The sequence below is a fragment of the Trichosurus vulpecula genome, chromosome 2 (assembly GCF_011100635.1).
Source record: "Trichosurus vulpecula isolate mTriVul1 chromosome 2, mTriVul1.pri, whole genome shotgun sequence".
NCBI classification, from domain to species: domain Eukaryota; kingdom Metazoa; phylum Chordata; class Mammalia; order Diprotodontia; family Phalangeridae; genus Trichosurus; species Trichosurus vulpecula.
In genome coordinates, this window is record NC_050574.1 from 435,332,353 (window position 1) to 435,346,512 (window position 14,160).

The following is a 14,160-nucleotide window of genomic DNA, read 5'->3' on the forward strand; positions in this document are numbered from 1 at the left end:
TATGGCCATACTTCAGGTAATTGACATCTCAAGCTAGGATCTTCTTGTCCAGTCTTGGGGCTCTCTCATTTTCCTAAGGTTTCCTTCCGACATTCCCTAGTCTAGACCCACTTGCACCGCCATATTAGATGATCAGAGATGACACTCTGGAAGCCTAAACCCCAGTAAACCCAATACTATCTCCCCTTATGTGACTTCAGTTTCCAGCTAATGTTTAGCTGCATGACCTAGTATTGTATTACTAATGAATCCAGAGTAGGGACTATAGAAGGGAGACCTTTGACAAGGAGAAACCAGCCAAAGGATCACTGGGCTTGGAGACAGGAGACCTGTCTTCAAATCCCATCTCCACACTTATTACAAATCATTTCACATCTCTGATCCTTGGTTTCCTCATCTATAAAACAAAAGTATTGTACGTGATGGTCACTAAGATTTCCTTACAGCTCCAAATCTATTATGCTGTTACTCTATGACTGTGTCTTCTAGAACATGACTATATCAGGTACTTAGGAACCAGTGCCCCCTGTCACTTCAGTGACCCGGGTGATTTTCTTGCTCCCAAACACACCCTTTGCCTTCCTCCAGAGGGTCATTCAGCTACTACACCTTCGTATCAACAAAGTCCACCAAACCTCCAGGCATGGGAGGCCCTGATAGCTGGTGCTTTAAATGCTTATTTAAGCCCTTTTGAAAGATTTCATTACTACCATCTCCTCTCAGCCCACGATGGCTTTCAGTTGGCAGAACTCATTGCTAGAAACTAATCATGAGTGCGCTCCCTGTGGGAGTCCCAGCATGCCACAGCCAAATTCCATTTTCCATGGGAAAAATAAAAAACAGCCAAGAGCTCTGCCTTCGGCTGCAGATAATTCCCCAGCAGGGGGCTCCCCTCCTCTATCAGAGGATTCCACGGCAGCTCCTACTGATTTCCACAGAATCAGAGAACCTCAAAGTTGGAAGGGACCTCCTCCAAACCTGAACAGGAATCCCCTTTACAATATATCCAACATGCGGTTGTCTGGTCTTTGCTTGAAGACCTCCAGTTAGGAGGAACCTGCCACCTCTCAAGGCAGCCCATGCCACCTGGAGGCAGCTCTAGTTAGGAAGTCTTTCTCTTGCGTATAAGGAAACTCAGTCGGCTTCATTCTACTTTCTATCCTTTCTTCCTAGTTTTGGCTTTTGGAGCCAAAAAGAACAAATACAATCCCTCTTCCACATTTCCACACGATGGCCATTCAAATATTTCAAGATGGCTTGTAGGTTCCCCCTAAGTCTTTTCTTCCCCGGGTTAAACAGCAACTTTAGTTCCTTCAGGCAGCGTTCTTGTGGTATGATCTGAGGGCCTTTCTCCAGCATGGCGGAAGGAAACATGGAATAGTGGTTGGGAACCAGGAAGACTTGAATTAGAATCCTACCTCTGCTACCCACTACCTCAGAAATAATAGCTAGCATTTATCTATCTATATCTATCTGTATGTGTATGTATGTGTATGTATATGTTATGTGTGTATACGTATATGTATACATATATACACACTCATTCAATGAATAGGCCTCAAAGGTCTTAGTCCAAAAAGGCCAGGGACTCTGGGCCATCTCCAGTTGTCCTGAATATCAGGCCACTGGACCCAGATGGCTCTGGAGGAGAAAGTGAGGCTGGTGACTTCGCACAGCCCTCCCTCACTTAAATCAAAGTCAACTGCAAGTCAAGTCATCATCTCCCTGATACCATGGTCCTCTTCAAAAAGGAAGGACAAACACAATCCGCGCACACACACACACGTATATGGCACCTTGAGCTTTGCAAAGCACTTTATGAATATCTCGTTTGAGCCTCACAATAACCCTATGAAATGGTTGATATATTTATTCCCATTTTACAGGTAGGAAAATGGAGGCTGAGAGAAGTTGAGTGTCTTGCCCAGGATCACACAGCCAGTGAGTATCTGAAGCAGGATTTGAACATAGGTCTTTCTAGTTCTAAGTCCAGCACTCTATCTGGACTGCATCACCTTACCCGGTGACCAGGCAACTTGCTTAACCTCACCAAACCTCAAAACGGAGAAGATAATGATCCTCGTTGCGCCTTCCTTACAATGTGAGGTGCAAACAAGACAGGGTATGTAAAGTGCTTTTCAAACCTTAAAGTTTATATAAATATTGTTATCATCCTGGTTGCCCTCTGCTGGACAGATAAGTCGTGCAGCTCGTCAAGGCTCTTCCTTAAGTGAGGTATCTAAGAACTGAACAAAATACTCCACATGTGACTGTTCTGGGCAACTGGATGGAGCTCTGGACCTGGAGTCAGAAAGACCTGAGTTCAAATTGTGCCTCAGATACTTGCTAGCTGTATGGCTCTGGGCAAATCACTTAACTTCTCTCTGCCTCAGTTTCCTCATCTGTAAAGTGGAGATCATAAGAGCACCTACCTCCCAGGGTTGTTATAAGGATTAAATTCATATTATACATGCACACACATACACACACATATACATACATACACATACATATATATACATACACACACACACACACACACACATATATAAGCACTAAACACAGTGTCTGGCATATAGTAGGTCCTATATAAATGCTTTTTCTCTTTCCCTTTAGTAACACGGGACCAATAGCTCCCTTGTCCTGGGCACTAGCACAAAAGTCACTTATATTTGATCTGTTGAAAACACACAAGGTTTAAGACTTAAATGCTAGTTCACAGCGACCAGGGAAAATTAGTGTTTGCTCTAGCTATCCTTATAGAAAGATTGTGATATTATAGCGGATTTGGGTGAGGCTGCTGCAGCCAGGGCATCGGAAGAGGAGCCGCCGTAATATTTTTAAAGGGGGCTTTTGCTGCCTGAGAAGTCACTGCCTGAAAGTCCTGTGATTGTTCTCTAAGCCTGTGAAAAAATTTGTTTTAAAAGCCCTCCAGAGTGGGGCTGGTGGAATGATCGGATCTGTAGTTCAGTTGTTTCAGTCATGTCCAATTCTTTGTGACCCCATTTGGGTTTGTTTGTTTGTTTTTGGCAAAGATAGTGGAATGGTTTGCCATTTGCTTCTCCAGCTCATTTTACAGGTGAGGAAACTGAGGCAAACAGGGTTAAGTGACTTGCCCAGGATCACATGGCCACAAAAGTGAAACTCCACTTTCCTTGGAATGTGGGGTGGGGTACTCCAGATCTATCTACACATCTATGCTACATGCTGGGCGTCTATGTCACATAAGTTCTGTATTAAGGAAAAAATAGATTAGGTCCATTTAGAGCCTGAAGGTTAGGACTGGGGAAATGTGACATTTTAGAGCTCCCCCTGGTGGAGACCACTTATGTTCCTGCTTATTTCTTTTTTTTTTTTTTTCCTAACTACAGTTTTGGGGTAAAGCGATTTTTACATAATGTGAATTTGCCCACAGAGTAGGAAAAGGAGGCAGGGAGGAAGGCAGAAAGGAAGCCTCTTCCCTCGTGGGAGGGAGTTGGCATAAGGGTCAAGGACTTATGGGGGAGTGGTACCCAAGCACAGATGGAAGACAGACACTTGGAGGCTGGACCTAAAGGCCAGCGGGTGATGTCTCCTCTCTCCCCTCTGGAGGTCTCAAGCCAAGCCCCCAGAACAGCAGGGTCTCTCTGCATGTCTGTTCTTCTGCTCACTTGGAGGTTTTTTTAGGTTTTTTTTTTCTTTAGTTTGTTTGGTTTTGATGAAGGGGAGACCACAGAACAGGTACAGAGAGAGCACAGTGTTGTACAGGTGGGTTTTTTTGGAATGCAGATTCTTTCATAATTCTTTGCAGTCAATTCCTAAAAATTTGTGTAATGTGAATTTATGTAAAGCAAGAACTCTCTGTACTCCAACATATTTATTCTGGGTAGCAAACTTGAAAAACGTGCCACCTGTACTGATTTTAACCAGACAAAAAAAGAGCTTCCTTCAAGTAAATAAGTCCTGCTAAATTCTGACAACAGAATCGTCTCGTAGTGAACCCAGTGATTCTGTTGCTGCAGAACAAAGAAACTAGGGCTGAGGGCCACTGTCTCTGCCCAGCTCCACCTAGCCTTTTCTATTTTGTCCCAAGTTGGTTTGCATAGCAAGCAGGGGACATTATGAGCTTTTAAAAGAACCTTGCCATCCCAACTCTATGCAAATCCCTTGCAGTTTTGCTAAATAGAGTACCCAATATGTTTTGAAAGGACATAAACTAGTAAACAGAGGTTGAATGGAATTTTCTGAGGTTAGGAGACTGGAATCAAGGCGTTCAATCTGAGCAAGAGAAAAAGTAGTTCAAAAGACAAGTTTAAAGATACCTAAGGACTTTTTTTTTTAGCTAGCTGGCTGACTGGGTATAGCTGGTTGAGATCTGTATCACAAAGATGGTACCCAGAGCTTGGATAGCCAAAAAGCTGGTAGAAGCTCCCCTTGTTTGTTTGTTTTTGGAAGTGGAAGTTACAAAAATAAAAAAAAATATTGGGTTTCCCTAACTCTCCCAGGCTACTAGAAATGTAGGGGCTAATCATGGACCAATTCCATATCATGGACTGATAATCACAGTATTTTTTGTCTGTTTTTTATGTGGGCCAATTTATCTTTCCTTAAGCAACCTGATTTCTGCCCTACTCCTACCCCCCACCCCATATTGGTGCTGGATTTAATTCAGAAATATGCTTAGCCTTATCTTAGTGCAACTCAGAACTCCCAAAGTAACAAAGTTTTGAAGTGGAAGAAGCTACACAAGAACCAAAGATCAGTGTATGGCAGCAGAGAGTAACAGTAGCTCAGCGGAACTGCGCACCAGAGAGTTTATGCAGCAGAGGACCCAGAGAAGCAGAAATAGGAGCTCATTTGATCACAGCCATTCACCTGGTGACATCTTTCTTCTCACTTAACTTTCTATGATAATTAAATGTGTCTTTTGCTTCTAGTTGGCTGGTAAAAGTAATATAACATAATGAACAAGCTTGGCCCCATCTTTCAGCAAAGTAAGGAACTACAGGTGCAGAATGTTGTAAACAGGGTCACAGATGGTAAATGAACCAACAAGCATTCATTAAGCTCTTACTTTGTGCAAGGCACCGGATTAAGAACTAGGGGCTCAAAGAAGGGGAAAAAACAGCACTTACCCTCAAGGAGCTTACAATCTAATAGGGAAGAAAATATATAAATAAATAGAGATATACAAGATGAATGCCAAGGAGATAAGAGGTTATCTTAGCAGGAAAGGCTCTAGACAGGGGTGGGGAACCTGCAGCCTCTAGGCCACATGTGGTCCTCTAGGTCCTCAAGTGCAGACTTTTGACTGAATCCAAATTTCACAGGATAAATCCCCTTAGTAAAAGGATTTATTCTCTAAAACTTGGACTCTGTCAAAAGGCTGTACCCAAGGACCTAAGGTCACATGTGGCCTCAAGGCCGCAGGTTCCCCACTCCACATCTAGCATCTAGGAGTCAAAGAAAGGCTAACCTCAGAAGGTTTTGGTTTTGTTTAATTTTTCTTTCTCATAAGAGAGGAGTAATATCTAGAAATGACTGAAATGAAAACAAAAGGCATTGATAAAATTTATTTTCAAAATCAAAGCTTGGTATGGTGGTGCACACCTGTAATCTCAGCTACTGGTGGGCTGAGGTAGGCATATCCCTTGAGCTTTGGGAGTTCTGAGTTGCACTAAGCTAAGGCCAAGCAGGTTTCTGAATTAAATCCAGCACCAATATGGGGGGGGGGGCGGGGCGGGCAGAAATCAGGTTGCTTAAGAAAAAATAAATTGACCCACATAAAAAAGAGACAAAAGATACTATGATTATCGGTAGTGGGAATGGGTCTGTGATTAGCCCCTACATTTCTAGTAGCCTGGGAGAGTTAGGGAAACCCAATTTTTTTTAAGAATGTATTTGTCTAGAACAGTTCACAAGCTATAGTTTTGAGTGGATGTTGACCCACATTCTCATTGTGCCTGGAATGTAGGACGGTGGTCAGAGAGACCCTTATGTGAGATCCATTAACTTTAAAATGTCATCCCTTGCAACCTGCCCGTAATTAGTTCTGATTTTAGAGGCCATCTTCCCTGAGGAGCAGGGCATGAACTGAGATGACTTCAGCAAGTCTCTCGTATCTTCATAATTCTATGAATTTCAGAAGCCATGCCAATGCAGCAGGCAGGGTTCGGTTTCCTGGGCTCCTCTGACTCATCAGAAAGAATGTCATAAGAAGATAAGAAATCCGTTGTGGGGCTGCTACCCAGAGCCTTTTCTGGCTATGTGTCTTCCTCAACCAAGAAAGAGCCCCCATTTCCCTCTCAGAAAAGGGTTGGACCTGCACCACTGTTCTCCCTGCCCTGGGCAGAGGATGGTATTCTGTGTGCTATATTGTGGAGACGAGGAAATGGGGGACACCAGAACATACAAAGTCTGCCAGTGAACTGGATACTGTCAGCTGCAAGAACGGCGAAGGAAGACATTTCTGACACAAAACCCCGGGAGACTGAACCGCAGAGCAGAGCTGTCATTACTTATTAACAACAGGCCTGATCCTAGAGCAAGCCAGGCAGAGTGAGATATTCTGCTGGGAGTAAAGCCTTAGCCCTGCCAGGGGAATTAACACTTTCAGGGCATGAGAGAACCATTTGGCTGGTAAATTACCACATTGTTGCACCTAAGAGGTGCCATCACTTATTAGACACACACTGTTTTCCACCTGTCTCTGTCTATCTCTCCATCTCTGTCTGTCTGTCTCTCCCCTTTCTTCTTCCTGGTTTTATACACACGCACGCATGCGCATATGCACACACACACACACACACACACACATACACACACATCCCACATACTTGAGAGGCACAAGGGACATGGGAACCACACTGGGAGAAATGGAGATTTTAAAGAATCCAGAGGTAGAAAGTAATCAGAGAAAGGCACCAGATGGTAGCAAGAGGCACGAGGTGCCCCTTAGAGCCAGGTACAAATAAAAAAGGAGGTATACTGACACCCCATTTAAGCCTTTTCATCTCTCCTATTTCATTGTCTAGCAGTTGTGTGGGCTAAGGGATGCTTTGGTTGGTGATCAGTGGGCTTCAGATTCCCTCCCACCAAGAGAGCTCTGGGAATCTTTGGGTCCAAAACCAGGTCCTCATAAGTGATGAGTGATGGGAGTTACCACATATAAGGTTTTAATGAGGGTGTATTATTCTCTTTGAGGGTTGCTCCTAAGGAACTGAGAAACATTTTCCTTATGGCAGGAGGTTTAAGAGGTAGGAGCCCCACAGGAGGCATGATTTTTTTTCCTGGATAAAGAACTAGTCTTGAAGTCAGAAAGAACTGAAGTCCTGTCTCCCATATATACTGCTGTGTGACCCTTGGCAAGTTACTTAACTTCTCATTGTTCTAAACAATTATCTATAGATTATAAATTGCAGAAAAGGTGCCAGCCTGCAGTGGTAGAGGGAGTCCTCTCATCTGGGACTAGTCCCTATGCCTGCAAAATTTGGGGTCTCATTCTCTATCCCTTCATCTTCTAGACCAGAGGTTCCCAAACTTATTTGCCCTTTTAAGAAAATTACTCAGCACTCCACTGGAAATCTACTTTCTTTAACCCTTTAATGGTTTTTTTTTTTGTTGTTGTTGTTGTTTGTTTGTTTGGTTTTTTGTTGTTTTTTTTTTTAAATTTACATCATTTCAAAAAAAAATAAAATATTTTTAAATGATGCATCTTAAATTTAATAATTTATTGTAAATGTGTGCTTTTTTCCTGCATTGAAATTTTGATGATGCAATATTGCATCATGTAACCACATAGTATTGTGTTGTAAACAAGCCATTACATGCACATATTCCTGCCAACGCATGTTGGACTTCTGACAATGCTGCAGCACCACTGATCGGTTATAACTTGCATTTTGTGTGTTTATTTCGAAAGTAATGTAATCACTATGACTTTAACTCCGTTACACAATGGTTTTTCAAAACTCTTATCTTGTCTTCTTATACTTCCACCATCCCCTTAGTTTTATTCAACACTCCCCAATTACACCCGAGGCTACTACCCCCACCATCGTTTTAGCACCCCCCAGGGAACCTATGTCTAGACCCTTGTTTAAGGAAATACAATCACCTAGAGATCTGTTATATTCGAGATATGTTGGGACTTCCAAATGTCTGCTCTTCCCTCCTCGTGCCTCAGCCACCGAAGCAGGGAGGTGTCCTTTGTCTCTACAGAGATCAAACCTCTCTCCAGATGTTTACTGTCTCTCAGTCATTCATCACACTAGACAAAGGTTTAGCAGCCACTGGGTTTTCTTTCACATAAAGGGGAAACCAATAATATTAACAATGATGGTAAAGTAAGGAAATCATTTCTATGAAAACAGCTTCCTAGCGGCTGGCATTAGGGAATACACTTGGTTCCTTCCCCTTGAGTCAGCCCTCTCTGGACAGAATGGGGGCTGTCAGTACTATTAATATGACCAAATGTGAATGCAGACTTGATTTGGGGAGCTGGAAATGATGTAAGAGACCTGTTACACACATGCACAGCAGTTGCTTAAAAAATGTTTGTCGAATGAAAGATTTAGCCACCTGTTTTCCCTGGCGTTACTCCTCTCACCTCCTTCTACCCCCAAGCTCTAGAATAATTCGGGATTTCTTCATGTTAAAATATAGTTCTTGTAGAGCGCCGGGCCTGGAGTCAGGAGGACCTGAGTTCAAATCCAGCCTCAGACACTTGACACACTTACTAGCTGTGTGTCCTTGGGCAAGTCACTTAACCCCGACTGCCCTGCCTTCCCGCCTCCAAAAAAATAAAATGAAATGAAATACAGTTCTTAAAATGTGGTGCTCCAGATATGGTCTGACTAAGCAGAACGCATTGGAACTATCACCTTCCTCTTTTTGGATGTTTTGCTTCTTTAAATACAGCTTAAGTTTATGTTGTTGCTTCTTTTTCTCCTTCTCCTTCTTCTCCTTCTCCTTCTTCTCCTTCTTCTCCTTCTCCTTCTCCTTCTCCTTCTCCTTCTCCTTCTCCTTCTCCTTCTCCTTCTTCTTCTTCTTCTTCTTCTTCTCTTCTTCTTCTTCTTCTTCTTCTTCTTCTTCTTCTTCTTCTTCTTCTTCTCCTCCTCCCTCCTCCTCTCCCTCCTCCCTCCTCCTTGTCTTCTCCTCTTTGTTCTTGTTCTGTTCTTCTCCCTCCCTCCTCATTCTTGTTCATCTTCTTGTTCTTCTCCTCCTTGTTCTTCTCCTCTTCCTCCTCCTCCTCCTCCTTCTCCTCCTCTTCTTTGTTCTCGTTCTTGTTCTTCTCCTCCTCCTCATTCTTCTTCTTCTCCTGCTCTTCCTCATTCTTGTTCTTGTTCTTCTTCTCCTTCTCCTTCTTCTTGTTCTTCTCCTCTTCCTCCTCCTCCTCCTTCTGCTTCATCTTCTTCTTCTCTTCCTCCTCCTCATTCTTGTTCTTCTTGTTCATCTTCTACTTCTTTTTCTTCTTCCCCTCCTCCTCCTCTTCCTCCTCCTCCCCCTCATTCATATTCTTGTTCTTCTTCTCCTTCTTCTCCTTCTCCTTCTCCTTCTCCTTCTCCTTCTCCTTCTTCTTTTTCTTCTTCTTCTTCTTCTTCTCTTTCTCCTTCTTCTTCTTTGCCACTATGAAGCACTATTGACTTGTATTGAACTTGCATTGTAGTAAGCTTCCAGCTCTCTTTCATTTTAACTGTTTCCTAGCTAAGCCTCTTTCATTCAGCTATCCTTCCCATCCTCTCTAAAAATAATAACCACCATGCACCTCCATTTAAAAAATTGATTCCATAATGTTCACTTTGTATCTCAGAAGGAGTGTTTCTAAATGCTTTGAGATAAAATTTATTAGGTTCAAATAATTGATACTAACTTCCCAAGAGATTAAAAAAATTAGTAGCCATCACTTTTCCCACACTTGCCAAGGGGTTCAAACCATCATAGGGTTCAGAGCTTGAAGAGACCTTCCAAATCATCAAGTTACATGGGGAGCCAAGATGACAGAGGAGAAGCAGTAACCCAGCTGAACACTTCCAACATTCCCCTCCAAACAACTTTAAAATAACATCACAAGTCAAATTTTGGAGGACAGAGCCAACAAAAGGTCAGAGAGAGGGATTTTTCCATCCTTAGACAACCTAGGAGGTTGGCAAGACAGGTCTGTGACACCAGGGTGGGGGCTGGCCCAATGCAGATGTGGCAGTAGCACCAGCCACTAAAGTTGACACTAGACTGTCAACAGCATGAGCTTTGGGAGTTCACAGATTATAGACAGTAGGGGTGTTGGGCAACTGGTCAGTAAGAGATTACAAGGGACCCTTTGCTAGCACTGGGTACAGCTAGTGCTGATTGCTAAGTGTATTGCCCATTCCAAGATGCAGAGGAGCACTTATGATCGGTCACAAGGGAGCAGGGACCCTGGTTTTGGTTTCAAGGCACAGAAGAGCTCTAGCACTTGTGGCTGCAGGAAGGCAAGGGCCCTTCTTGGGTAAAGACCTGAGCAAAGATCAGGTGAACAGTGGCCATACCTCTCCCTGGATCACACCACATTGCAAGTGCCGAAAACTTGCAGGACCCCCCACCCCTACCCCAGAATTAGCTCTGAAAACAGTAGTACAAAAAAAAGTCTAAAGCTTGGAATAGTGCCTCCCCGCCCCCAAGTGAGCAGGGCCCAACATGAACATAAAGTTCAATGTCAAGAAATAGGTCATATAAATGAGCAAACAACATTTGAAGAACTTAACACATAAAAAGCTACTATGTGGCAAAGAAGACCACCAAGATACAAACTCAGAAGACAACAATGTGAAAATAACTACAATCAAAGCCTCAAAGGAAAATGCTAACTGGACATAAGCACGACAAGAATTCTTGGAAGAATTAAAGAAAGAGAAAAGAGTGATAGAGGAAAAAATGGGAAAAGAAATTAGAGTGACATAAGAAAATCATGAAAGGAGTATTAACATTTTGATAAAAGAGGCACAAAAATACTGAAGAAAATGATACCTTAAAAAGCAGAACAGGCCAAATGGTAAAAGAAGCACAAAAATTCACTGAAGAAAATGACTCCTTAAGAAGTGGAATTGGCGAAATGGAAAAAGAGATTTTTTTTAAAAGCTCACTGAGGAAAATAACTCCTTAAAAATTACAATTAGGCAAGTAGAAGTTAATGACTCCATGAAACTTCAAGAAACAATAAAATAAAGCCAAAAAATGAAAAAAATACAAGAAAATGTGAAATATCTCATCAGAAAGACAACCGACCTGGAAAATAGATTGAGAAAGGATAGTTTAAGAATGATTGGACTATGTAAAAGCCATGATTAAAAAAAGAGCCTAGACATCACATTTCAAGAAGTCATCAAGAAAAACTGCCTGGATATCTTAGATCCAGATAGTCAAATAGAGGTTGAAAGAATCCACCAATAACCTCCTGATAGAGATCCCATAATGAAAACTCCCAGAAATATTATAGCCAAATTCCAGAGCTTCCAGGTCAAGGAGAAAATACTTCAAGCATCCAGAAACAGTTCAAATATTGTGGTACCACACTCAAGATTACACAAGATTTAGGAGCTTCCATATTAAAGGAGCACAAGGCTTGGAATATGACATTCTAGAAAGCAAAGGACCTGAGATTACAATAAAGAATAACCTACCCAGGAAACTGAGTATAATCCTTTCAGGGAGTAGGGGGTGGGGCATGACCATTTAATGAAATTAAGGGTTTTCAAGCATTCCTGATGAGATCAGAACTGAATAGAAAATTTGACATTCAAATACAAGACTCAAGAAAAGCATAAAAAGGTAAATATAAAAGAGAAATCTAAAGAATTTGTAATAAAATTAAATTGTTTACATTCCTATATAGGAAGATTATATATATATAAAACTCCTAAGAACTCTATTATCAGGGAAGTTAGAAAGAATCTACACAGATGGAGGACATGAGTGAGAATAGATTATGTTGAGATTATCAAAAAATGGAGAGGTGAGACACTAGGAGAAGGGGGAAAAGAGAGATTGAATGGGGAAATTTTTCTCACATAAAAGAAGCACACAGGAAAGAGCTTTTACAGTGGAGGGGAAAATGGGAAAGGGGTAGCAGGCAATGTTTGAACCTGACTCTCACTGAATTGGTTCGATAAGGGAAGAATATATATCCACACCCAGTTGGGTATAAAAGTTTATCTTACCCAACCCTGGAAATAGAAGGGAAAGGGTATAATAGAGATGAGAATAAAAGGGAGGGTGGATTAAGGGAGGCAGTAGTCAGAAGTAAAAGTGACTTTTGATGAGGGACAGGGCAAAAATAGAAAGAGAGAGAAAGAGAGAGAGAGAGAGAGAGAGAGAGAGAGAGGGAGAGAATGAGAGAGAGAATGATAAATAGAAGAAAATTAAAAAAGAATGGAGGTAAATGCAAAGTAATTATAACTATGAATGTGAATGAGATGAGTTCACCCATAAAATGGAAGTGGATAGCAGAATGGGTCACAACCTAGAATCCAATGATATGTTGTTTGCAAGAAACACACTTGAAACAGAGAGACACAGACAGAGTTAAAATAAGGGCTGGCATAGAATTTGTTAAAAAGGCAAGAGTAGTAATCATGATCTCAGAAAAACAAAAGTAAAAATAGGCTTAATTAAAAGAGATAATCAGGGAAACTACATTTTGCTAAAAGGTACCATAGACAATGAACTAATATCAAAAATTTTTACAGAAAGTTTTTCTGATAAAAACCTCATTTCTCAAACGTATAGAGAACTGAGTCAAATTTATTAAAAGAGTCATTCCCCAAATGATGAATTGTCAAGGGGTATGAACAGGCAGTTTTCAGAAGAAGAAATCAAAGCTATCTATAGTCATATGAAAAAATGCTCTAAATTCCTATTGATTAGAGAAATGCAAATTAAAATAACTTTGAGGTACCACCTTACACTTATCAGAAACTACAAATGCTGGGGGGTTGGGATGAGGGAAAAATAGATACACTAATGAACTTTTTGTAGAGTTGTGAACTGGTCTAACCATTCTGGAGAACAATTTGGAACCATACCCATAAGGCCACAAAACTGTGCATATCCTTTGACCCCACAATACCACTACTAGCTCTGTACCCCAAAGTGATCAAAAAGAAAGGAAGATCTCCTATAGGTACAAAAATATTTAAAGCAGCTCTTTTCATGGTGGTATAGAATTGGAAACTGAGAGGATGCTCATCAATAGAGGAATGGCTGAACAAGTTGTGGCATATCATTGCAATGGAATATTGTTGTGTTATAAGAAAGGAGAAGGGCAATGGTTTCAGGAAAACATGGGAAGATCTATATGAACTGATACAAAGGGAAGTGAGCAGAACCAGGAGACCATTGTACATGTACACAGTAATAGCAACATTGTAATGACGATCAACTGTGAAAGACTTAGCTGCTCTGATCAATACGATGATGCAAAACAATTCCAAAGGACTCATGATGAAAAAATACTATCTATCTATCTCGAGAGAGAACTGATGAACTGAGTGAAAATTGAAGAATAGTTTTCTCAATTTATTTTTCTTGTTTTTTTGTAATATGGAAATATGTTTTGTGTGATCTCACATGTATGACTGATATATTGCTTGCCTTCTCTGTGGGTAGAAGAGAGGCAAGAAGGAGTGAGAGAATTTGGAACCCCCATTCTTTAAAAAAATGTTAAATGTCATCATCAGGAAAGGAAAAACAGTTATGAAAATAGTGACTATTGATGATAAAGTTGATAATTATACACTGATAAAATTATGCTAAGTTTTATTGTATCATATAATTAATACATAAAATCAAAAGAAAAAAGAAAGTTAAAAAACAAATAATAACATTTTAAAATCCTAAAATTCAGCATCCTTACTTTATATCTCACCAACTTGTATTTCCAAATTTCAATCAATCTATAATCTCATTGGTGTAGTTTCACTATCCAGTGGTGTAGATTGTCGCCTATCCAAGCTTTTTCATCCAGCACAACTTTTATCTCTGACCTCCCAGAAATTCTCCTAAAAGGATCCACTTGACATGGTGGAGGTCTTCTAAAACTTCTGGCAAATGTGTAGACCCAATCAGTTTGCTAAAATGGCATTATCCGCATGAAAGATGATAGAACTTCTTGCTTGTAGGAGAATTACGATGATTAGACACATGCAG